General features: G+C 47.2%; 1 protein-coding gene across 4 annotated transcripts in view; it reads left to right on the top strand.

The window, feature by feature from the left end:
- The window catches only part of LOC114624237 (cingulin-like protein 1), a 37117-nt gene that overhangs the window by 5367 nt on the left and 5466 nt on the right, over positions 1–26284 (top strand). For 2 of the 4 annotated variants that reach the window (XM_028771093.1, XM_028771092.1), the window contains exons 2-3: positions 593–632; positions 13894–14008. The gene's annotated coding sequence lies outside the window, so the exon portion shown is untranslated. Of the gene's footprint in view, positions 1–592; positions 888–13893; positions 14009–26284 lie in introns of all 4 variants that reach the window. The other 2 variants (XM_028771094.1, XM_028771096.1) reach the window with 2 other exon arrangements.

Genomic DNA, 26284 nt, shown 5'->3' with positions numbered 1-26284 from the left:
TGTTATGAGCAGCTAAGTTGGATAAGTACAGACCAAGCACTGTGCGCGTTCTCTATCATTCAACCCACTGCTCAGTTCTCTGCAATGGGAACCATTCCTTTACCAAGTCTACCAACTCCAAACTGCCAGAGCCAGGCTGTAACTCAGCCAGCCTGACCTCAGAGCCACCCTACTCTGCTGCACATCGGTCTCCATTGTCTCTGGACCAGCTGACCTTGTTTCCTAGCTTGCCAACATAGGCTCTGCCTGGAGTAGGGGAGAGGCTGATTAAACAACCCTTCCATTCATTCAGCGAAGTTTGCAGAAAAATCACTTGAGTGGCAATTTTGTAAGAACATAAATGCAGGGGCTTGGGTATAGCTCGACTGTTAAGAGCACTGGCTGCTCCTTCAGGAGACAGGGTGGAGTTCAAGGACAGCACCCACACGCTGGCTCACAAACATCTGTACTTCCAATTTGGGTGCCCTCTTCTGACTTCCTCAGGCACACGTGGGGTATGGATGCGTGTGCAAATAAAATACTTATATACATAAAAACATCTTTTAAAGAAAGAACATAAACTCAAAAAAGTAATGTTCATTTTCTTCCTCAGGCCCATGTCTTCCTGAGACCATCATTTGAAGATTCCTCTGGTGAGTCTGTGAGCTGAGGTGTTGTCGTCTCTTTAAGAGACACCTTCCTAGGCACAAGGCAAAGACTCAGCATTTGCCCCTGTATGGGAAATGATCTACACTTCTGGAAGTATAGCTGCTGATGAATCACCAGATTTCTGTTCCTTGGCTGGATCACTCACCTGAGATATCAGATGTATTCCACCAGATCCCAGACACCAGTGAAAATCAAGCTACTATGACAGATGACAAATGCCACCTGCCTCGAAAGTGCAGGTGTGTTGGATTGTCTAGATAGCTAGAAGGTTTGTGTGTTTATATTGAGTGTATTGTTTAACTATGTAGCTCAGGCCAGCCTGGAACTTCTATGTACACCACGCTGGCTCTGAACTCACAGAGATCCCCCTGCTTCTGCCTCCAACATGCTGGGATTAAAAGTGTACATTCTCTATCCAGCCCTTGTTTTATTTGGAAGGTTCTTGCTATGTTGCCTAGCTTGGCACTGAACTCATGATTCTCTGCTGCAGACTCCCAAGCAGCTGAGATAACAGGACCACAAAATTTCATCTGGATTTTGTGTGTATAATACCCTATTCTGCTAAAGTTAGCCAAAACATACACATCCGGGAGTTAAGGCCTTCTGAGTGATTTTATGTGTTTCTGTTTTCTTTTCTTTTTTAAAAAATATTTCCAATAGTATGTGTTTCTTTTCTCTTTCTTTCTTCCTTTCTTTCTCTTTCTTCTTTTCTTTCCTTTAATACAAGGTCTCAGTATGTGGCTCAGGACTGGACTTACAAGGGTATAAGAAGGACCAGCTGTAGTGGTGCACGCCTTTAATCCCAGCACTCAGGAGACAGAGGCAGGTGGATCTCTGAGTTGAAGACCAGTTTGGTTTACTTGGAGAGTTCTAGGCCAGCCAGGGCTTTATAGTGAGACTCTGACTTGGAAAGAATAAAGAAGAAGAAGAAGGAGCAGGGACCATACAGGTGAACATGGAGGACAGATTTTCTAAGCAGGAAGGAGAGTGTGCTGACGCCCGTGATGGGAAGCTGAATGGATGTCAGGAAAGGGCAAGGAGAGGAGCTGGTAAAGCTACAGCAGGGAAGCAGTGTCCAGGCCAATCAGACGTGGGGATGGGAAGAACCTTGATGAAAGGACTTAGACTTTGTTCTGTCAGCGATAGGGAGAATGACACCGTTGGACCTGTATTTCACTGATGGAAATGACTAAGTCAAGAGATGGAACCACCTGGGCCCAGGGGAGGGGCCACCTCAAGCAGGAGATATTGAGAGCAGATTGTAATGGTTCAGGGTGGAGAGGGCGGAGCTATGGACTAAGGCAAGACTGGGAATAAAAAGAATAGAGGCTTTGAACAGGTTTAAAAATCCTATTCAAATCCAGGTAATGGTGGCACACACTTTTAATATCAGCACTTGGGAGGCAGAACAGGCGGATCTCTATGAGTTTCAGACCAGCCTGGTCTACAGAGTGAGTTCCAGGACAGCCAGTGCTACACAGAAACCCTGTCTCAAAACCAAAACCAAAACCAAAAAACCAATCAAAACAAACAAGCCAACAAACAGCCCAAACCAAACTATTCCAGCAATCCTTGCTCATCCATTGTGGATAAGAGGTGAGGGAGCAGGCACACAGCTCACAGACCGGCTGATGTGCACATCAGGGGTGTCACCTAATCCTGAGACAGCTTTATGGGAGGGATTGTGGGTTCTGATTTACTTAATAGTGTATGTGTAGGAGAGAGGAGAAAGTGGGAGCGGGAAAGGGAGAGTCACAGGTACAGCTGTCAGAGGACAGCTCTTGGGTGTAGATTATCGCTTTACACCTTGTTGAAGTAGGGTTCTTGTTTCCGCTGGGCTATATCCTCCAGGTTGGTTTTCAGCCTTTTAGGAAAATTTCCTATCTCTGCCTTTTATTTCTCTGTAGGAGTGCTGGGTTACAGATGCGTGCTGTGGTTTCTGACTTTCTTTTTTTTTAAGAATTATTTATTTTATTTATATGAGCACACTGTAGCTGTCTTCAGACTCACCAGAAGACAACATTGGATGCCATTACAGGTAGTTGTGAGCCACCATGTAGTTGCTGGGAATTGAACGCAGGACCTCTGGAAGAGCAGTCAGTGCTCTTAATAACTGAGCCTTTTTTTTCTTTTTCTTTTTCTTTTTCTTTTTTTTTTTCAGTTGTTTGATTGGTTGGTTAGATGGTTTATTGACAACCATGACTGTCCTGGAACTCACTCTGTAGCCTAGGCTGGCCTCCGAGTCATAGAATCCACTAGCCTCTGCCTCCTGAGGGTTGGGGTTTTTGTTTGTTTGTTTGTTTGTTTGTTTGGTTTTGGTTTTGGTTTTTCAAGACAGCGTTTCTCTGTGTAGTTCTGGCTGTCCTGGAACTCACTCTCTGAGTGTTGAGATTAATGGTGTGTGCCACTGAGGGGCTTGTTTTGTTGTTTTTAACGTGGGATCAGGAATTGAAATTCAAGTTGTCAGCCTTGCACGGCAGGTGGCTTTATTGACTGAGCCATTTCACAGCCAGAGACTGTTTATTGTATGAGTTTTATAGATCATAAAAATTGAACATGGAACAGTCATCCTAAGTGACACTACTGATTGTGAGTGTTGGAGATAGGATTTGAACCCTAGAGAACCTGTGTGCTTTCTCACTATGTGATAGCTTCACCAGCAGAGTGAATTACCACTGTCAAGTAATTAGGGGTCAGGTCACCTACCAGGGAAGCAGTTAAAAGCTGTGTGGTGGAGCATGCCTGTAAACCCAGCATTTAGGAGTTGAAGGAAGGATGATCAGGAGTTTAAAGTCACCCTTGGCTATGTAATGAATTTGAGTCTAGCCTATATGAGACCTTGCTCAAAAAACAAACAACAACAACACATAAAGTGGAGGGAAAGGGGGAGAAAGCAGCTACAACATTTAGTGCTTGGTAGAGTTAGGCCTAGAACTGCTCACTGATCGCAAAGCATACAGCCATGCTCTTGGGTTCTAGTTCAAGCCACAGATGTTATATGGGAATCATTTTTGGAACTAATTAACTTTTAAAAATTTTGAGATTTAGCCCGGCATGGTAGCACGCACTCTGGAGGCAGAGGCAGATGTATCTCTTGAGTTCCAGGCCATCTTTGTCTACAGAACAAGTTCCATGATAGTTAGGGCTAAGCAGAGAAACATTGTCTTGAAACCCAACCCAACCCAACCCAAACAAACCCAAACAAACCAAACAAAAATTTAGAGATCCATAGTAAAATGTAGATTTCTGGATTTCATTGAAAAACTGAGATATTTGGCCACATTAGACCTATGCAGCAGAAGTAGTCACCTGTCTGATCCCTTCACCTGGGATCAATCACCTGTCTGATCAATCTTTATCACCTGGAGTGTTCCCAGGCCCTGGGGTCCCTGCCCAGCTCTGCAGTGTTTGCACCTGGTGTTCCACCATGAGAGGAACCACTGAGTGTGGCCTAGATGCCAATCTGTGCTTTAATCAGTGTTGGGCCCAGGCCCCCCTGCCTGCCTAAACATCTCTTTTGAGTTTAAGGGAATATAAGACAAGATATGTGCTTTTTCCTTCATGCTGTGAGAACTGAAGAAAAAAAAGGAGTGTTCAGTACTCACTGTTCTTGAGCCCATGCAGAGGAGGGTTATGTACAATTGCTTCAGGACAAAGAGGAACGACCATAGATCCTGAGGTCAGCACTGATCAAAGGCAGCATAGGCTGGAAGTGGCCAACACACCATTAGTCTCAGCGCTTGGGAGACAGAAGCAGGTGGATCTCTAATGAGTTTGAGGTCAGCCTGGGCTACATAGCCAGTTTCAGGCCAGCCAGAGCTACACGGTGAGACCCGCCCAGTCTGAAAAAAAAATGTTTTTAAACTACAATATAGCAATAGGCAGAGTGGTCCATGCCTGTAATTCCCCCAGACTCTGGGAGACTGAGGGTGGAAAAATCACTGAGTTCTAGACCAGCCTGGCAATCTAGGGAGACCCTGTCTTAAGATCCAAATAAAAGAAAAGAAACAAATGTGGCTGTGGAAAATGGCAAAAGTAAGGAGCTGTGCAAATATGCTGGATTTGATGTTGTTGTTGTTTGTTTCTTTCCTTTGTTTTGTGATGAATCATTTTTTAAGTTTTGAGCTGTAGTCTTCGGCTATTTCATAAGGAAGTCTTCAGGGAAAGCTTATGTGTGCATGCATATGATAGTGCCTTCTACAGTTCAGACAGCTCAATATTTTCTTTAGAGACCCAGTTTCAGTCCATTGTTAGGAAGTTTTACTTTTTACTTCACCTTGGCAACATGTTCCTGCTTACTGAGCGATAGCACAAGATCCAGGTTGGCAAACAGATATCTTGTCAAGTTAGATACTTTATTATTATGAAATTTTAAAAAATTTACTTTTTAGGTCATTTTATTTTATGCTATGTGTATGAGTGTTTTGCCTGCATGTACGTCTGTGTATCTTGAGCATGTCTGGTGCCCTCAGAGTCAGAAGAGGAACTGGAGTTACAAATGGTTGTGAATCACAATGTGGGGGGCTGAGTATCTGTCCTGGGTTCTCTGCAAGAGTAATAGGTGTTCTTAAACAAGAATTTAATCAATTACTTAATTTATTAATAATCAATCAATAAGTGCTTCTTGACCACATAGCTCCTTTTTAACCTCTTTCTCTCAGACACTACACCCAGATTGCGGTTCCCACACTCCCGCCATTCCTTCCCGTCCCCACCCACTGCACCCCACCACCTCTCCTCTCCCCGAGATTTCCTCCATTTCCCTTAAGAAGAAAAGAGAACAGGCCTCCCAGGGTTACAAAGACCAGGAACAAGCCCTCATATCAAGAGTGGACAAGGCAACCCAATAGGAGGGAAGGGTTTGAAGAGCAGACAGAAGAGCCAGAGACAGTCCCACAAAGCAACAAGAACACCACGTGACACAAATATAACAAACATTCACAGGATCTAGACCCACACAGGGTCTGTGATTGAACTTTCAGTCTCTGTGAGCCCTTCTGAGCCTGCTTAGTTGATTCTGTGGGTAGGGCTCTTGTGGTGACCTCGACCCCTCTGGCTCCTACAGTCCTTCCTCCCCATCTGCGGGGTTCCCCTGGCTCTGTGTGGCTCTCTGTATCTGCTTGCATGGCTCACTGGATGAAGCCTCTCTGATGGCAGCTGGGTTAGGCACTGATCTGTGAGCACAGCAGAGTATCATTGGCAGTCATTTCATTGCCTTTTCCCCCCCAGTCATGTTTGGCTCTCCCCTGGGTCTCCAGGCCATCCAGCCTCTGGTTCCTGACCCTCCACACAGTGTCAGTCGTTGGCTCCCTTTCATGCTGTGGCCTCAAGTTGGACCAGTCATTGCTTGGCCACTCCCACTAGTTAGTTCTGTGCCCCCATTACCCCAGCATGTCTTGCAGGCAGGATAGATTGTAAGTCGAAGGTTTTGTGGCTGGATTAATGTCCCAGTCCTATTGTGGAACCCTTGCCCGGTTATAGAAAATGGCTGGTTCAGGCTTCATACCCCCAGTACTAGGATCTATAGTGTCTATGAGGGTCACCCTTGCAGACTCCTAGGAGTTTCCACTGTATTGGGTTTCCACATAGCCCTCCACATGCTCCCCCCCCCCCAGTTCCAGTCCATTCCAATTCCAGTCTTCTCTCCCTCCATCCCCCATCCCAGTCCACTTACAAAATCTATTTCCCCTTCTCAGGGAGATCTATGAATCCCCCACCTTGAACCTTCCTTGTTACTTAGCCTCTCTTGGTCTCTGGATTGTAGCATGATTTTCCTTTACTCACAGCTAATGTATCCACTTATAAGTGTATACATATCATATTTGTCTTTTTGGGTCTGGATTACCTCATTTGTGATGACTTTTTTTCTAGTTCCATCCATTTGCCTTAAAATTTCATGATGTCATTGTCTTTAACAGCTGAGTAACACTCCATTGTGTAAATGGACCACATTTTCTGTGTCCATTCTCCTGTTGACGAACATCTAGGTTGTTTCTAGTTTCTGAATCTTATGAATAAAGCTGCTATGAGGAGGGCAGTGGTGGCACACGCCTTTAACTCCAACACTCAGGAGGCAGAGGCAGGTGGATCTCTGAGTTCGAGGCCAGCCTGGTCTACAGAGTGAGTTTCAGGACAGCCAGGCTACACAGAGAAAATCTGTCTACAACAAACAAACAAACAAACAAACAAACAAACAAAAAAGTAGCTACGAACATAGTTGAGCAAGTGTCCTTGTGGTAAGATGGAGCATCCTTTAGGTATATGCCCCAGAGCGGTAGAGCTGGCTGGGTCTTCAGGCAGATCAACTCTCAGTCTTCTGAGAAAATGCTATTTTGATTCCCAAAGTGGCTGTACAAGTTTGGACTCTCATCAGCAGTGGAAGAGTGTTCCCCTTGCTCTGCTTCCTCACCAGCATGAGCTGTCACTTGTGTTACTGATCTTGGCCATTCTGAATGATGTAAGATGGACTGTCAAGATAGTTTTAATTTGCATTTCCCTGATGCTAAGGATGTTGAACATTTCTTTTTTTCTCAGTCATTTTGATGTCCTCTAATAAGAATTCTGTTTAAATCTGTATTCTATTTTTAGTTGGATTATTTGTTTTCTTGACATTTAGTTTCTTGAGTTTCTTTATATATTTTGGATATTAGTCTTCTGTCAGATGTGAGATTGATGAAAATCTTTTTCCATTCTGTAGGCTGCCATTTTGTCCTATTGATGGTGTCTTTTGCTTTACAGAAGCTTTCATGAGATTAAGTATTTTAAAGTGTAGCAGTGATACCTCAGGGCCACAGTCAGCTGGAGAGGTGATCACGTTTTCCTGACTGTGTGAGTTTGCCTGCTCCCTGGGAGTTGCCCTAAGGCAGGCCGGCTGGAGCCTGCAAGTTAGCTGACTCTAGAGTGAGGAGGCGGTCTCTCAAACTCTCCTCTAGAGGCTGTTGCTCCGGGACTGCAGAAGGGGGTCACTGACCTTGATTTTGGGATGCCCCTGTGTCTTAGAGTCTTAGTTTGCATCACACAATGGTTATCTCTCCTGTTGCAACACGTTGCCCAACCTCGAGAGGCCAGGCCTGCAAGCTTTCCCCTGGGACAAACTGCGTCCCACAGTTTGGTGTCAGGAAGCGGCTCTGTTCAGATTACAAGGGTTTTGTGAGGCCACGCCTCTCCTCGCTGTACTCTGAGCCTCTCCAGTGTCCTTGTCCTTCCTTTCTCTTGTTATGTCCTGACTGCTAGAATCATTCCTAGGCTGTTCTTGGAGGAGTTCTCCTCACTCCCTTGCTGTCTTATAGATACAGATCAGAACCTGACCCGAGGAGGTTAATACACCACACACCTGCGGACAGCAAGAGCCCAAGCAAGGACTGAACTAGGCTGTGCTGTTTCAGTCTCCATAGCTGGATTGTTTTGTTTGTTGTTTGTTTGGTTTTGTTTCATTTGTTTGTTTTGCTTGTTTGAGACAGGGTTTCTTTGTACAGCCTTGGCTGTCCTGGAACTCATTCTGTAGACCAGGCTGGCCTCAAACTCAGAGATCTATCTGCCTCTGCCTCTCTGCCTCCCGGCCTCCCTGCCTCCCTGCCTCCCTGCCTCTCTGCCTCTCTGCCTCTCTGCCTCTCTGCCTCTCTGCCTCTCTGCCTCTCTGCCTCTCTGCCTCTCTGTCTCTCTCTCTGCCTCTCTCTCTGCCTCTCTCTCTGCCTCTCTCTCTGCCTCTCTCTCTGCCTCTCTCTCTGCCTCTCTCTCTGCCTCTCTGCCTCTCTGTCTCTCTCTCTGCCTCTCTCTCTGCCTATCTGCCTCTCTCGCTGCCTCTCTCTCTGCCTCTCTGCCTCTCTGCTTCTCTGCCTCTCTGCCTCTCTGCCTCTCTCTCTGCTTCTCTGCCTCTCTGCCTCTCTGCCTCTGCCTTCCGTGTGCTGGGACTAAAGGTGTGTGACATCACTGCCTGGCTTTTGTGTTGGTGCTTCTGTTGTTGTTGCTGTTTTATTTTTTAATCTCAGTTACATTTTGTATTGGGTTTGTTTCATCAAAAATACAGCACCCCTTAAAGGTCTTGGCAAGTCCATGGCAACGCTCTCTCTATCCATGTATTTAACAAGAATTCATCCTGTGTCATCTGGCACCACTGGACATGTGAGGATGCTCATAAAACTAGAACCAAACGGACAAACAACCCAAATCTGCTTAAATTATTACGACCAACATTAGGCTGGGGAGCTGGCTCAGTGGTTTAATACAGAGGCAGGCAGATCTCTGAGTTCAAGGACAGCCTAGTCTACAGAGTGAGTTCAGGACAGCCAAGCTACACAGAGAATGTCTTGAAAAACAAAACAACCCAAAGAACATTTGCTGCTTATGCCAAGGGCTAGAGTTTGGTTCCCAGCATCCACATGGTGGCTCACAACTGTTTGTAGTTCCAGTTCCAGGGATTCAGCAGCCTCTTCTCATCTCCTTGTATACTAGGCACATGATGCACATAGACTGGGCAGGCAGACACCCACACATATAGCATAAAAGAAAACCACTTTCAATGTCAATGCATATAAGTCCTAGCACTTAGGAGGCAGAGGCAGGCAAATGCGTGTGAGTTTGAGGCCAGCCTGATCTATAGGTCGAGCAGCTCTAGGACAGCCAAGGCTACGTAAGACTATGCCTTAAAAACAAAACAAAGCAATCAAAAAACAAACAAACAAAAAATGAAGCAGCCTAAAGGCAGGTGACAAGGGGGAGGATGATTATTCTTAGGAAGATCTTTCTGATGATTTGACGCGGAGTGGACGGAGAAAGAAGTAGGGGCAGTGGGTGGCCGGGGGGGGGGGGCAGTTCGGGGCATTTGACAGGGTGTGTGTCTACCACCGGGCTTATGGTGTTATATCTATTTCCTGTGTGCACATGTGGCTAGCTGGAGGGAGTCTCTTCAATAAGCCATCTGTGTAAACCACGAGGCTGCATGAGAGCCGTGCTCTCCGGGTGGACTTCCTCAAGGGTTTGTAGTGTTCACTGATCAAGGATCATAGTTACCACACTACAATCCTGCCCTTTCTTTTTTTTTTTTTTTTTTAATTATTGAGGTAGAATTCATGTAACATATAATTAACATTTTAAAGTTACAGTCTAGTGGCATTTAGTGCATTTGCTATGTTGTGAAACCAGCACCTCGCGGGTTCAAAATGTGTCTCAGACTAGTTCACAATGAGAGGGCCACTCTCCTGCTGTGTGTGTTTGTTTTGAGACTGAACCTAAGGCCTCACACATGGTGTGGGCGTGCAACCACGAAGATACCTCCCCAGCCCCATATTAAAATGTATTACTGGTGTGTATGCTCACACATGCCGACATGAGGGCACATTATGTGTGCCCCAGCCTGTGTGTAGTGGTGCGCATGTGGAAGTCAGATGACCTTCCGCTGTGGGTGCCAGGGACCAGAGATTGAATTCAGGCTCTCAGGCTTGTACAATTAGAGCTTGTAGCTGCTGAGCCTTCTTCTCAGCCCCTCATGGAACTGAGTAGAAATTTATGCTGTGTGAGACAGGGTCTCACCGTGTAACTCCGGCCGGCCTAGAACTCACTATGTAGTAGACTAGGCTGACCTCACAGAGTTGTACCTGCTTCAGCCTTTCAAGTGTAGGAATTAAAGACATATATCACTACACCACCTCTCCTGAAATAGAATCCCTCCTCCCAAGCTGTCTGACTTTGTTATTTCCATTTCCGGATGTTGTACACCAGTTCTTATGATTCATCTATGCATTGACTCAACTGATGTTTGCCAAGCACCTACATACTAACCTCCCCCCCGTCCCGGTACTATGGTAGGTAGGTTCTAAGGATACAGCACTATCTGTTTATCCAGGGAACAGAGAGGCTAAGGCTAGTAGGAGTTTTATACACTGAGCATATAATTGACAGCAAATTAAATTATGTTGCATACTTGTAGGAAAAGGATGTTTCAGGGGCTAGGGATGTAGGTCAGTTGACATTGTTTCTCCAGCAAACATGAAGCCCTCGGTTTGATTCCTACACTGATAAGCTAGGTGTGGTAGAGCATACCTACAATTCCAGCACTTAGGAGGTGGGCACAGGAGGGTGAGAGGTTTAAAGTCATATTTGGCCACATAGCAAGGTCAGCCTTGGATACATGAAACTTTGGGAAAGCAGGAAGGAAAGGAATGAGGAAGAAAGGAGACATAGAAAGAAGAAAATTGTGTTGAATACTCGTGGAAGCCAGTAAAATGGCTCAGGAGGTAAAATGTTTTGTTCCTGAAACCCACACAGTGGAAGGAGACAGCTGATTTTATAGAGCTACACCAGAGCCCCACACCCCGTCCCCTCCCCACACATACAGATAAATAATGTATCGCAATTTATGTTATACTTCAGATTTATTTTATGTGTATGAGTATTTTGCTTCCATGCTTGCCTGTGCACTATGTGAGTGTCTGGTGCTGTGGAGACCAGAAGAGGGCATCTGATGTTTTGGAACTGGAGTTACAGATGGTCGTGAGCCAGCCACCTTGTAGGTCTGGGAACGAAACCTGGGTTCTCTGCAAGAGCAACAAGTGTTCTTGACTGATGGTTCATCTGTCCAGACACTGGAAAAAAAATTTAAGACAATGAATACTTGTGAACTGGCATGCTGATGCAGGCTGTAATCCCAGCTACCTAGGAGACTGATGAAGGAGGAGTTCCAGATCTGCCTGTCTCAAAGAGAAAAAGGAAGTTGGGGTTTTAGCTCAGCCAGACTGCACACCTAACACTTGCTAGCCCTGGGCCCAAACTCCAGTATGGGAGAGGTGGAGGTCAGACTGTCAACAAGACAGCTGAAATTCTTATAGAGTGTGACTGGTTCCTTTTCGGGGGGTTGGGGGGGGGGAAAGAAAGATCTTCCAAGGAACTGAGTGGAACCATATGAGGGTGGAAGCACAAAGTCATGAGTAAAAGAGCATTTTCATTTGCTACTGGAGAACAGCCCCTGATATAAACTGGGGCCAGTAGTGTGACCACCATTACCATTTTATAGATGTGGAAGTGATGCCTCTCACCTCTTCCTCTCCCTGCCCCCGTCAGATTTTTGCCTAAAGCCACCTTATGTTCTAAGGCCTGGTGAAGGTGGGAACCGTTTTTTGTCCAGCAGAGGGCAGGCTGAGAAGGAAAACTGCAGGCGCTCAGGGTCAGTTCAGCGTTAGTCCAGCCGCAAGTGTCGACCAGCAGAGGGCGCTGCGGAACCGTCTTGGCTCTACAAGGTGCCGTGCTCTGGTCCCTACCCCACCACACCCACTGGGACTCCAGTGCTCCTGACCCAGCAAGCTTTCAGCGCCCTGGGGCTTTTTCTTGCACACTAGTGCCCTCTTATGTTTTCCTAGCTGCTTGTTCCTTAATCAAACTGTGGAATAACAAACTAGGGCAAGTCACTGAAGTCACTTCAAACAGTGAGCCAGTGACCACAGACTCATGGATGTGCCTAATCCAGTCCCCGTGCCCGATCCCCAGGCAAGGAGCCACAAAGATTCCCAGCTGGTTGTTGCCTCTGTGCCATGGCTGCACGTCCCTCATGTAGGCACAATCTTGGGTTTCTTCAGGCAGGATGACCTGGCAACTGTTGCACCCCACCCACGGCCGGTTTCGCTTTCCTAATGTTAGAAGTGTCTCTAACTGAGGGAGGGTGGTGGAACAGGTTTCAGCATTTTCCCTATTTTTTTTTTTAATAAGTTCATTTGCTTAAGATTTCTTCTTTCTAGTGAGTTCCTCCCCTTTCTCAAAAGATACCCAGAGCGCCCTCTCTGGCATTTGTCCAAAGTCCAGGTTCTAATAGCGCTCAGCTAGTTTAATTTTAACCATAAAACCGTCTTTTGGAATAATTACTTTTTAATCCGGAAAGAGCCAGTTTGATACAAGACCATAAGAGCTTCCTCCTTCTCAGAGCTAGCAGATGTAGAGGAATATTCGTTTCCTGCTCATGCGTCTCCTAAGTAAGGGGGCTGACGGGCATGAGAACGAACCATGTAGAGAAACGGATAGAGTTTAGCTGTTTCAGTGTCTGCTTTAAAGACCTTGGTGTCTAAGGAGGATAGGCTGGAGAGAGAGAGAGTGAGGGGAGACAACATGAAGACCTTTGTGCTGAGTTGCAGGTGGCAAAGAGTGGCCTTTTCTAGAGCTGTCCTGTGCACAACCAGGTGCCCTCTGATTTCTGGGACAGTCTCTGTTTCTCAGACAGAAGACACAATGGTCTTTGTTAGATCACCTATCAGTTGTCAATTCTAAAACTGTGGGCATCTAAGAAACCTGTCAGCAACCACAGTCCTCTTCTTCAGACTAGCCTGGCAAGGGCAGGCTGGCAGAGCCGGTCGTCCCCGGAGCGTTCCACGGCTAGCTGTGATACTTTTGATTCCATTTCTTCCCTTATGACCCCAGTCCTTTGTACTAATTACTTGTGTTTATAAAACCTTAAAGGATTTTTGATGTATCAGGGTAGAAATCAGTCTTCCCTTTTGTTGTTAAGGTGGCAAACTTTTTATTTGGCAATAAAAGAAAAATCAAAGATGAGAATGAGAGGAAAGGGAGCTGTGTGTGGCGGGGACCCGTCTAGAGAGTGCTGAGGCAGGCAAGCACCGGAGAGCTCTGTTACAGAGACAGCCTTACTGCCGGCCCATGCCGGCTTGCTCGTGTCCAGGGCTCTCCTGGCAGCACTGGGTAAGAGGAAGAGGGTAAAGCACATCTGAGCACCTGTTACCAGTGGCAAGTCTTGAGCAAAAATCAAGGGTCTCCTAATCTAGTTGGAGATGAGCCTTTTGGGGTCAAGGGGGTTGTTTGTGGTAAATTGTATATGTGTGATCTCAGCTCCAAAGAGGTGGTGACAACTAGATCAGGAGTTCAAGCCCAACCTTGGCTACATAGGGAGTTTGAGATCAGCCTGGGTCACATGTGATTCTGTTTTGAAAAAATAACCAAACAGTCCCTCCCCCAAATAAGGGCAGATGCCAGAAGCCAATGTGGACTATGGATGCCAACATGCTGAGAGACAGCACCTATAGTAGTCTTTACGTGTATTTGATGTCTACAAACAGAACTCTCCACCCATTAACCCATCTAACCTAAGAGGGAACAAGTCAGAGCCTGGTGCTCTCCTCTGAGAAAAGGATGGGGGAAGGGTACATGTGAGTGTCACATATTCAACAACAATATGCTGTGAGGATGGGTCAGAAGGAAGGCGGCAGGTGTGCTTGTCTGCATGTCAGTTGTTTCTCTTCTGTCCTTTAGTTCCTAAGACTTCCAGACTAGACCTGCTCAGCAGCGCTCTCCTGACACCTTCTGCTCCTGCACCTGGGCTTACACCACAGAACACCCTTTCCTGAGGCCTTCCTCTGAATCAAAGGTAGGGGTTGAGGTGGCACTCTCTCCTGGAGGGGCTGTCACCTCTAGGCTGTTGCTGGGAGGAGACACAGATCCTAGTTGCCTGTCTCATGGAGTCAAGCCGTCTTGGAGAAGGGCAAATGTGATTCAACTGGCTCAGGGGTAGGGGTGAGGAACTTTTGTGTCAGGAATTCTTAGCATGTCCTGATGGTTTTCCAAAATCCAGTACATATAAGAGTACATATAAGATTAGGACTTCTCTTTATCAGATAATTGAGAGAGAGACAGAGAGACAGAGAGACAGAGAGACAGAGGGAAAGAATGTGTATGTATGTAGGTATGTATGTATGTATGTATGTATGTATGTATGTAGTGTGTGTGTGTGTGTGTGTGTTGGGCAGAGGAAAACATGCAGGAGTCTGTTCTCTCCTTTTACTGTTTGGGCTCTGGAGATTGAATTTACCTTGGCATCAGGCTTGGTAGCAGGCACCTTTACCCACTGGATGTCTTGCTGGACCCTAGGTTCTACTTTGAAGGCACAGGGAGTCCAGTATGAACAACAGAGTTTGAAAAACAGAAGGTCACAGGAAAAACTTGTGTTACTGGGGCAGATGTCACAAGTCCTGGACTATCAGGGTGGGTTTAGACAGGTCAATGAGTCCACTTGGGGTGTGAGAAATTCCCTCTCAATGCTCAAATCCTGGAGAGAAAGGAATGGAGCCAGAGTCTCAAATCAGTACATGTAGCTGACCTAATTATAATGTTGCCTGACTGTTTAATTAGTAGATAGCTGTATGGTGTGGGACAGCAAAGTCACCCATAGCTCTGAACAGCAGCAACAGTGTCCTGGGGCCCTGGAAAGAGTGAGCGAAGTGTTCAGCTGGAGGATCATCCTGCCTCAGCTTCCAGGGCAGCATGGATCAGAAGTAGAGGGTGGCTGAAAAGCAGACCCAGGCTGTAGATCTGGGGAAGAGTATGGAAAGGAGGATCAGGAGATCCGGCTGTGGCCAGGGAAGCCACAGACAAGCTGCCTCACCCACTGCTGCCTCAGGAGCCCCAGAGGCTGTGGCAAACTCAAGTCACGTGTGGAACAGTTGCTATGGGGTGTTTCCTGCCCTAAACTCACCCTGTCAGCAAGATGCTGTACACCTGTACTCAGCTCACTTACCACTTAGAAACACTGTAGACAGGGGATGCTGGGAAAGAACCAGAGCATCACAGTGGCTTAAACTAGAGCTCTCTGAACTCGGGATCGGAGAGCCAGCGGGAGCTGGGGAGCCTGACCTGGACATGCTCGTCTCATGGGAGAGGGTAGTGGGTCGGCAGGTGCCAGCACTGTGTGAGCCTCTTGGTCACGTGAAGGAGGGAGGAAAGGAAAGGCTGAGGCATCAGCAGACAGCTCCTTGTCCAGAGCCATTTTCTCCGTCACGAACATTGGAGGTTCGATTGTCTGGGCCAGTCAGCTAACTGAGCAGAAGAGTAAGCTGAGGGAGAAGCCGCATTTAGGCTGGAGGAAGTGGTCAGGGCTGAATACCATGCAGTAGGCTCTTTGATGCTGAGATGCTTGAACCCTAGACCTCACTATGAGATGTGAAGAGTCACTCCAAGTTTATAAGCTCATTAAACAACTCGTATTTTTGACTGGCTACATGTTTGGCTTAGCAAAAATACACAGAGTGCTTCAAGCCACACCTAACCCTTCTCAGAGCTCTTGGCCAGCAGTTTCTTCTAATTACTCCAGTGAGCGTCTCTGTTATTTACAGTTCATAGAAGACTGGGTGGAGTGACTTCTGGCTTGGTATCTTTTGGGCCACAGGATGGGGGAGTGGTTCAAGTTCAGCTTGACATCTATCTGAACCAGAAGAGACTGCTAGGGTTGAGGGTTGAACCCTACCCTACACATTCTCACACACACACATGCACACACACATTCACACACATACATTCACACACAACACACATGCGTAGACACATTCACACACACATTCACACACACACTCACACACATATTCATACATTCACACAGACACACACACACATACTCACACATTCACACACTCACACATTTACTCACACACACATTCACACACACACACTCACACACACTCACATATTCACACATACTCACACATTCACACATATACACACATTCACACACATACAATTTCATGTTGTCTTTGGCTGTGGAGCCAGGATCAGGGCTTTATTTGTACTTCGTCCTTGCGTTTACAGTAACAGGTGGCTGGCTCACCCATTCCTTTTGGTTTTCTTTTCTTTTCTTTTTTTCTTTTTTTTTTTGGTTTTTCGAGACAGGGTTTGTCTGTGTAGCCCTGGCTGTCCTGGAACTCACTCTGTAGACCAGGCTGGCCTCAGAAATCCGCCTGCCTCTGCCTCCCAAGTGCTGGGATTAAAGGCGTGCGCCACCACTGCCTGGCTCCTTCTGGTTTTCTAAACCAATTAACTGTGTGTGAGGATTTGGGTATGTAGTTGTAGGCATGTGTGCCACAGCACAGATGTGGAGGCCAGAGGACTACTTGCCAAGAGCAGTTTTTTTATTCTGCCACGTGGGTCCTAGGGACAGAACTCTGGTCATTAGTCTTAGCAGCAAGCGCCTTTCCCCATGGAGCCCTCTATTTATAATATATATCATAATTAGCATATATTATGTTTATATAATGTTATTTATGTATTTAGACAGAGTTTTCCTCTGTAACTCAAGTTGTAAATTCACTACGTAGTCAGGCTGACCTTCAACTCTTGTTGATTTTTCTGGCTTGGCCTCCCAAGCACTGAGATCTTAGGCATGCATGTCCATTCCTACATTCCTCCCTCTTTCCATCTGTCCTTCCCTCTCTCCTTCTGTCCCTCCCTTCCTCCCTCCCCTTCCTTTCTCTTGCTTCCTACCTTCCTCCCTTCTAACCTTCTTTCTCTCTTCTTTCCTTCCTTCCTTTCTCTGGAGTCCTAGGTAGTCCAGGCTGGCATCAAACTCACAGTACCAAGGGATGACCCTCAACTCTGATCCTCCTGACTTTATCTGTCAAGTACTGAGATTATAGGCAGGAGCCCTATGTACAGATTACTGAATTCAGGATCAATCCCAGTGCTTTGTGCATGCTAGCAGAGAAGCACTTTGCTAGCTCAGCTGCATCACACATGGCCCGAGACTCTAGGCAGTCCTTGCCTTAGTATCCCATGTGCTGAGATTACAAGGCATGAGCTATCGTACCCAGCCACCATTCCCTTATAATTTGGGAAAAGGAGAAGACTTTTGCCCTTGTCCCCTTCTCTCTTTCTTCTCCCTTATCTCCTCCCTCCCTCCTTCCTTCCTCCCTCCCTTCCTTGGATATTTTCAAGACTACATTGAAGTCAACAATCATAACACCCTGTGGATCACTTTAAGAAGGCTGTAGGAGGCTCAGTCTGCTCACAATCCCTATTGTCTAGATTTTCCATCATCTGGCCTGGGGATGGTGCCCAAGACAAGTAAGCCATGCTACCCAGGAGTTACAAGTGGTCCTGGGTCGGAGTTGTTTTTTCTGACTTGACATCAACAACCTTATCTTCAAAAGGCAAAGCGCTTCTGCCGCTTTTGCTCCTCACCATCTCTGAGGTAAACAAGCTTCCACCCTGTCTCTGGAGCTAATAATAGACGGGATCAGAAACCTGCTTCCTCTGACACACCTGTATGAGATGTTTTCAAAGGGGCGGTGGCAGGGAAAGGGTTAACCTCTTCACCTGGCTCCCACTTTCCAAGACAGCCAGGAACGTGAAGGCATCCACAAGCCTTGTAACCTACATGGCACTGGACTTTGTGGGCAGGGCTGCCAATAGCACAGACAGGCACATGGGCAGAGTCCCTGGTTTTTGACAGCCTGTCTATACTGGCTCTCTTTGGACAATGATCCTCTGTTTAGCTTGTGACATGTAACACTGTCAAATGTCTCCTTCACCTGAGTTCCTCAGGGGTAGTAAAAGAGCTGCACTTAAAAAACATTTTAACGCCGGGCTGTGGTGGCGCACGCCTTTAATCCCAGCACTTGGGAGGCAGAGGCAGGCGGATTTCTGAGTTCGAGGCCAGCCTGGTCTACAAAGTGAGTTCCAGGACAGCCAGGACTACACAGAGAGACCCTGTCTCGAAAAACCAAAAAAAAAACAAAAAAAAAAAAAAACAAAAAAAAAAACATTTTAACTTTCAGTCGCATGTTTGGGTACATACACGTGAATGCAGGTACTGTGTGGGTACACACACGTGAATGCAGGTACTGTGTGGGTACACACATGTGAATGCAGGTACTGTGTGGGTACACACACGTGAATGCAGGTACTGCAGAGGCTGGAGCCTTCACATCCCCTTGGTCTTGGAGCTTCGGATGGTTGTGAGCTTCCCAACACAGGGGCTAGGAACTGAACCCAGGTCTACTCAACGGCAGTATAATATAGTCTTTTAACCCCTGACACTCAAGGCTCCCACTCCCAATTACACACATGTGCCCCCACCCCGTTAGTACTTAGATTCACTCTAGGGCATAAGACACGCTATGTAAGCATGACACCACTGAGCAACATCCCAGACTTCATTGTCATTACATTCAAAAAATGTGTGGGCTGGAGAGTTGGCTCTGTGATTAAGAGCACTTATTGTGAGCCGGGCGGTGGTGGCGCACGCCTTTAATCCCAGCACTTGGGAGGCAGAGGCAGGCGGATTTCTGAGTTCGAGAGTTCGAGGCTAGCCTGGTCTACAGCGTGAGTTCCAGGACAGCCAGGGGTACACAGAGAAACCCTGTCTCGAAAAACCAAAAAAAAAAAAAAAAAAGAGCACTTATTGCTTTGTAGAGGACCCCAGTTCAATTCCCGGCACACACATGATAGCTAACGATCATCTGGAACTCCAGTCCCATGGGATCCAGTGACACTTTCTGACCTCCCTGGCCCCAAGCATGCCTGTGGTGCACAGAGGCAAAACACTCATACACAGAAAAAAATAAGTAAATCTAAAACATTTTAAAAAGGTGTGTGTGTGTGTGTGAGTGTGTGTGTGATCACATGTGTGGTCAGAGTACAATTTGGGAGAGTCAGTTTTCTCTTCCTACTATATAGATCCTGGGGTCGTCTGACTTTGCAGCAAATGCTGCCAAGTGACTAAAGACCCTTTGAGTCATCTCTGGTCCTCTCTTCTGCTCTTCTTATTTAGTTATTTTCTTAGAAACTAAGGGAAGCGCTCTCTCTCTCTCTCTCTCTCTCTCTCTCTCTCTCTCTCTCTCTTTCTCTCTCTCCTTCTCTCTTTTTCTTCCCCGGGTATGTGACTTCTGCCTGTACAGATATCTGCCTCGCTGCATGCCTGCCAGTGCCTGAAGTCAGAGGGTGTTGCATCCTCTAAGACTGAGTCACAGACTGTTGTGAACCACCGTATGGGCGCTAGGAATTGACCCCGGTCCTCTGGAAGAACAGCAAGTGCTCTTAGCCACTGAGCCATCTCTCCAGTCTGATAGCTTGTTATTTGAGGCAGGATCTCTCATGTGTCTCAGACTGGCCACTCTGGAGATGGACAAAGGTATGGAGCCAAATGCTTGGTCATAGGGGAACCAACAAGTCAGCTACACAGATACCATTCTGGGCTTCTGCCATTGCCCTTGCTGGTGAGGGGTCTTCTTCAGTTTTGTATATGTGTGGAACCCAGAGATTAGCACTGAGTGTCTTCTATTACTTCTTCTTGCCTCCTTTTCCCCAGAGCTAGACTGATTAAAGATGTGCACCCCATGGCTTTGTTTTCTCTCTGTGGGGCATGAGCGCCTCACACATGCAAGGGAGTTGATAGAGAGCAGAAGCATTTCCAGCTTATTTTTGTGGTGCAGATGATTGACCCTGGGACTTGTGCGTGTCAGGCCAATACTCATGGATCTGTACTTCCAGGATATTGGAGGAAGGTTTAATTAAGAATAGATTGGCAAAGCTAATAGCCAGTAATTCTACCAAGGCCCAAGTCTAGGAAGATGAGGACCCATGTCCTCTCCCCTGTCTTTTTGTTGTTGTTGTTTTCTGAGACAGGGTTTCTCTGTGTAGCCCTGGCTGTCCTGGAAATCACTCTGTAGACCAGGCTGGCCTCGAACTCAGAAATCTGCCTGCTTCTGCCTCCCAAGTGCTGGGATTAAAGGCGTGCACCATCACTGCCCAGCTTCCCCTGTCTTGAGGCTCTTCCTTCTTTGCAATTAGCATGAGACACTCTTGGGCCAAGAATGGATCTTACCTTTTCACTTGGACACTCGCCTCTCCTTCTTGGGGCGGTAGGGTATGTGTACATGCAAATACGTATGCACAGGGTGGAGGGTAAGAATTCTGCTCCCCTGAAATGATAACTGACAGACAGTTGAATCCTTTGGACTTAGGACTCAGCCAAAGCGAAGCAAGACTGATACCCTATGCTGGAGCAAAGCTTGCAGTGGCATCAAGTGTCTGCCATTGATTTCTAGGGACAGAGAAGAAAGCTTAATTCCCAGTCAGTAGCATTCACCTGGATGAGAGGGGACAGGAACCTCCAAGACAGCCAGATGTCCATTTTGTCTACCATGTTTTCATTTGCATAAAAAGGCTGGCTCTTTGACAGACAAGGCTTTGAGCAGGGCTGAGGTTATTTTCCACTATAGAGTGAGTTTGAGGCCAGTCTGCACTTTCTGTGACTGCCTCAAAATAACCAAACAAATAAGAAGTGAGACTGGACAGTCTGTGGCTAGAACACGGTATGGAGGTGACACTCTAACCTTCGAGTCACCCCCAGGGTCATCTCTTGTGGAGAATGAGCAAGGCCCTCAGCCACAGGGCAGCACATGGAAGACAGACCACATCTGGATTCACTCTAGACTAGGCACTGCTCCCAGGGGATGGGTCTAAAACTAACCTGCTAAGCCACAGGCAGGGAACTAGAAGGCAGAATTGCTGTCACTAGACATTGTGGGGAAGAGGATCTGGTCACTTCCAGGAGAGGATCCCACGGTGCAGACCAGCCTGCGGCTGCAACTCCAGCAGAGGATATGGCCAGGTGGCTCCCTGCTGCCTCGCCAGTCCTTGGTCTTTGCTCGAACCTACCTGGTCTTCCTTCTTAGAGCAGGAGGTAGGAATAAGACTATCTGTCTAGAGGCTTCTAGTAGGATGAGTGTTGTACACAGGAGTGTCCTCAGGGCCCGGTGCCAGGCCAATCCCACCTAACACCTCTATTCCTCATTCAGGAGTGCTGTGATCAACAACTTGATTCAGACCTGGGAGGCGCTGGGAAACCCCTCTGGCAGGAGATGTTGAAATGACATTTGGATTAGAAAAGCCATAGTGGGTAGGATTCTAAGACACAAAGGAGACAGGAAGAACTCCCACCCTGCCAGGGCTTCACAAGCCATTGGATATGCTGGAGGGGGTGGGGAGGTAAACTGGAGAGCCTGGAACAGAGAGGCAGCAGCTGAAGCAGAGGCACCCAGGCAAGCACAGAGCTGATCCGTACTGCCTGTTCCCACCTGTGACAGCAGCACCCTGTGCCGCTCAGTTCACCTGCCACAGATCTTGCTTTCAGTCTAGGGCATGTCAGCATTAGCAAGGGAGAGATAAAACCCAGGACTCCCACAGGAGACAGGGAGAAGTGGGGTGGGGGAGAGCTGGCACAAACTGGGAGAAAAGTGTTGCCTCACTGAGTGAACTGGGAAGTGGAGGGAGGAGTGGGGAGGCTTGGGTGCTCAGTGTTGGCGGCCCCTGACAAAAAGGTTGAGTAGCTCCTCATCCTACTGTACAAGGTGCTCCCTGGGCTTGAACTCAGAATTCCTGTCGTGAGAAGGCTCTGGGTTGCAGGTGCCTGTGGCAGGAAGAGCATGGGGGGCCAGATCTAGAGAGAGAGGAGGGAGAAGGGATTTGAAGTAGGGGAAACTGAGGAGGTTGGAGAGGAATGATTAAATGAATTCCCAATTAGGTAAAGGTGCATGGGGCACCATTGAAAGAGCCAAAGGTAAAGGAAGTCTGATGCTAGGCGTGGTAACGCACGCTTCTAATCTGAGCACTCAGGAGGCAGAGATGGGAGGCTTGCCACACACTCAAAGCCAGAGGAACTACAGGGAGACATTCTAAAGATAAATCCATAAGTAAATCCAAGTTAAACGATGAGTGAGCTGCAGCTCATGCTTCTCACCGCGGCCACCGCATAGCCGGTGGGCGTGGCCAGTCCCTTTCAGTTAGGCGGTCTGAGGTCAGCAGGACTTTAGGAGGGTGTACAGGACCATGCCATAGAGCTGAGAATGAGCCATCAGAACCCGATGAACGGCTCTGAACAAGAGGGGCTTATGATTCACGAGCATGCCTACCTGCCTCGTGCAGGGTGGGGACCCAACTAACTGGAATCACCGCCCAGCCTCTCCCAGGCTCCTTAGATGACAAGCCTTGGCATCCCTGGTCCACCCAACTCAGCCCCCAAGCATTTTGCCAAAGCATCAGTAAACAAGTATGGGTGAAGGAGGCCACAGGTTTGTATTTTGTCTTGTTTTTCTTCTCTGTGCCCAGTACATGGCTAGTCAGAACGTCTCATCAGGGGCTTTAACGTTCTTTCCTCAAAGGTTGCCAATCACTGTCTTTTGAGCTCAGGGTAAGCTTCTTACTTTATATTATTTTGGACCTGATCCAAAGAATTACTGATCCGAGAATTTACTTGAACTATATGTGGAAAAATCATCCTTCACTGCCAGCACACCCCGTGTTCCCAGCTACTCCCATAAACGTGACTTCACCAGCTTGCTTGTCTTTCTTGCCAGATTTAAATAAAAATAGAATACCTTTAATTGAAGCATTCAACATGTGTTTAGGTGTTTGTAGTTCCAAAGCCGTGAGATTGAGTTAATCCTCCCGAGCCTGCTCTCCTCTCGGCACTGCAATTTACAGATGCTGAGACTCGGGACAGCAAACTTCTTCAAAGTCACCTGATGAAGTGGCTGTAGCTCAGTGCAGCCTAGCATTTGTTTATTTGTCTTTGAAACTGAGTTTCAAGGTATTCCAGGCTACCCTGGAGCTCCTCCTGTAGTTCAAACTGGTCATTCCTCGTGGTTCAGCCTGGAGTTACATTCACAAACCAAAAGCGATCGAACCAAAAGCGATCGCATCGTGATTTTGCTGTTGGGTTTCAGCCCAGGTTGGTCGTAAACCCTTCTGCTGGGGATGTCCTGAGCCTTTCCCCTCCACCTGTCAAGTGTTGATGTATAAACAGGCTTTTGTTCGGTTTTACTTAGTTCTCCTTTTTGTTTTTCTTGAGATAATGTCTCAGTAGGTAACTCAGGTTAAGTTACTAATGTAGCTCAGGCTGGCCTTGTGGCAACTAGTTTTTCCTACCTCGTCCTGGATTGCAGGCACACATCATCAGACTCGCTTTATTAACAGTTATATGATGTACTTTTGTTATAAAATGTGTAAGCTGGCATGTCACACACACTTTTTCCCAGCACATGGGAGGCAGAAGCAGATGTAGCTCTGTGAGTTCAGGACTATTCTGGTCTACACAGGAAGACCAGCTAAGACTACAGAGTATGAAACTCTGTCTCAAAAAAAAATCATCTTCTCTTTGGCTTCCGTGGCAGAAGCAAGGTGATAAAAGGAATGTCATAGTTTGGAAAGCGTTACAATAAGACGGTGCCGAGGCAGGCCGATTTCTGAGTTCGAGGCTAGCCTGGTCTACAGAGTGAGTTCCAGGACAGCCAGGGCTACACAGAGAAACCCTGTCTCGAAAAACCAAACTGAACAAACAAACAAACAAAAAAAAACCAAAAAACAAAAACAAAAAAACAAAAAAACGCTGCCACTATGGCTCTAAGGCCTGCCACCTTCAGAAGTCAACTCATGGCAAATGTGGCCTGCCCTGGCAAGTGGGAGAGACAGTATAACTGGGGTGCGAAGGCTAAGAGAGGAAACTACCAGGACTGGGCTGGTGAGGCACCTAAAGACCGTCTACCACAGACTCAGGCATGGAGTCCATGAAGGAACACCACCACCGAAGCCCAGGAGGGCGGTGGCTGCAGCATCCAGGCCTTCCTGAGAATTTCAGTCAGTCACAAAATAAACGTTCTGGTTTAAAAAAAAATTAGCTTACTCAATTTGCTTTCTTTCTTTCTCTTCCTCTCTTTCCTTCTTTCTTTCTCTCCTTCTTTCCTTCTTTCTTTCTTTCTTTCTTTCTTTCCTTCTTTCTTTCTTTCTTTCTTTCTTTCTTTCTTTCTTTCTTTCTTTCTTTCTTTCAAGGTAGGGTCTCACTATGTAGCCTTGGCAGGCTTGAAACTTGCTGGGTAGACCAGGCTAACCTCAGATTCTCAGACTCATTTCCCTCTGCCTCCTGAGCTCTAGGATTAAAGGCCTGTCCACCACACTTAGTCTCGGTGGTGTGTTTTGTTTTATCACTGATTGATTGTGTTTTTTGAGATAGGGTATTTTTTATGTAGCCTAGGCTGATGTTAAACCCACTATATACCTGAGGGTGGCCTTGAGTTTCTGATCCTCCTGCCTCCACTCCCAAGGCTGAGATAACACTTGTGAGCTGCCATGTGTGGCAGTTTGTGTGTGTGTGTGTGTGTGTGCGCATGTGTGTGTGCACGCTGTGTATTTTATTTTTCCTATGGCTGTGTAAAAAGCTCTTCTCACCCCAACCCATACTAGAGGATTTTATTCATTTGCCATCTTGCTTTGTTCAAGAATTTGTCATATTAAAACTATAAAAGTTACCTGATAACCAGGTGGATCGGGTAAGGTGGCACCCTGGTCTCCAGGAAAAACAAACAACAATAACATCAAAAAGATGCCTTATGTCAAAACTCTAAGAGGCAGAGGCAGGCAGATCTCTGTGAGTTCAAAGCCAGCCTACACTACATAATCAAGTTCCAGGCCAGCCAGGATTACATAGTAAGACCCTGTCTTAAAAAATAAAAACAAAAAATGCTGTGTGCTGGGGATACATGTTGATGTCATGCTCTAGACCCCATCCACTATACTGGTACATACAGTACATACATGTACTGGTACATACAGTACATACATGTACTGGTTCTAACAGGAACCTCTTAGAACTCTCCAAAGGAGGGTAGAATTGTAGGGTATTATATTTTCATGGAAATGAAACAAGGATCCCATGTCTGCAGGTCCCTCTTGCTTCTGAGCGAGGCCCTAAGTGGCAGGGTTGTGCTTGCTCAGGCTGGGGGTGGCCAGCCTGCCCTCCTCGTCCCTGAGTTCCAGGTGGCCCGATCCTTTGCTCTGTTATTACCTCTGGCAGACTGTTTGTGCTGCTGGCAGAAGGGACTCAAGTCTTTCCAGTTCTCCTGGTCTCTTCCAGCAACTCATCCCTCATCCGACTCATCCACTGATGCGCGTGGGGAGGAGGAGGCGCCTGAGCCTGTTACCTAGAGTCCCCCCAGGAGCGGAGGAGGCAGGAAGAGGGCTGGGCTGGAGCCGGCTGGACTGGCAGAGCTCAGGAAGTGAGTGGAAACAAGGACTGTAGGGAGGAGGTCAGTGTATGTCGGGGTGGATGCTGGGAGTTCACCAGGGCTCTGACATGGCTTTGGAACATTCTGACCTACTCTGCACCTCCCAAGCAGTTTCCTTCTGCCATCCTCTCCTGTCGTCTAGAGGTGTAGACCAAATAGCAGAGCTGCGGTTGCTGCCTTAGCAGACAGTTTCACGTGGTACCCTTGCTCTCTCTTCCAGGTCTTTGGCTTCCCCCTGGCAGTAGGTTTCTTGTGCCCACACTGCCCTTTGTCACATCTGCACACCTCCAGGGAAACTTGTGCTCCAGAGAGAGCACATGCATTCTGCTTGGCAACCTGGGCTGTTTTCTTGGTAGGCCCGTCTCTCTGTTAGTATCTAGAACGTGACACTAATAACTCTTCAGGGTAGGAGAGCTCAGTAAGATGCCAAGTGTAACAGAGCCCCCAGGTGAGAGGAATGGTCAGCAGGAATACTGGACCTTCCTTTCTCTTCCTTATTCTCTTTGTTTTCCATACAGAGTGACAGAGTGGGGGGTTTGAGAGGTATCTGAGTGAAGTCAGTGACCATAAGTGACTGGATGTCATGCCCTGGGCCTCTGGCACACCTGCTGTTTTTCTGCTCACCTCATGTGGGCCCATTCCTTTTGTTGTGCAAGGACTGAGATGCTTCTCCCAAGAGATGTGAACTTCGGGGGGGGGGGGGAAGGAGTCTTATTCACCTTTGGACCCTCAAAGCCACTGCACCACACTTGGTACGGTGCTCGGTGGCCACAGAACCATCAGAAGGAAACAGAGAGGACCTCTTGTTTCAGAAACAG

The sequence above is a fragment of the Grammomys surdaster genome, unplaced genomic scaffold (genome assembly GCF_004785775.1).
Source record: "Grammomys surdaster isolate TR1022 unplaced genomic scaffold, NIH_TR_1.0 205, whole genome shotgun sequence".
Taxonomy (NCBI): Eukaryota; Metazoa; Chordata; class Mammalia; order Rodentia; family Muridae; genus Grammomys; species Grammomys surdaster.
The sequence above is the reverse complement of the archived record's forward strand: the minus strand, read 5'-3'. Positions and strand labels throughout refer to the sequence as shown.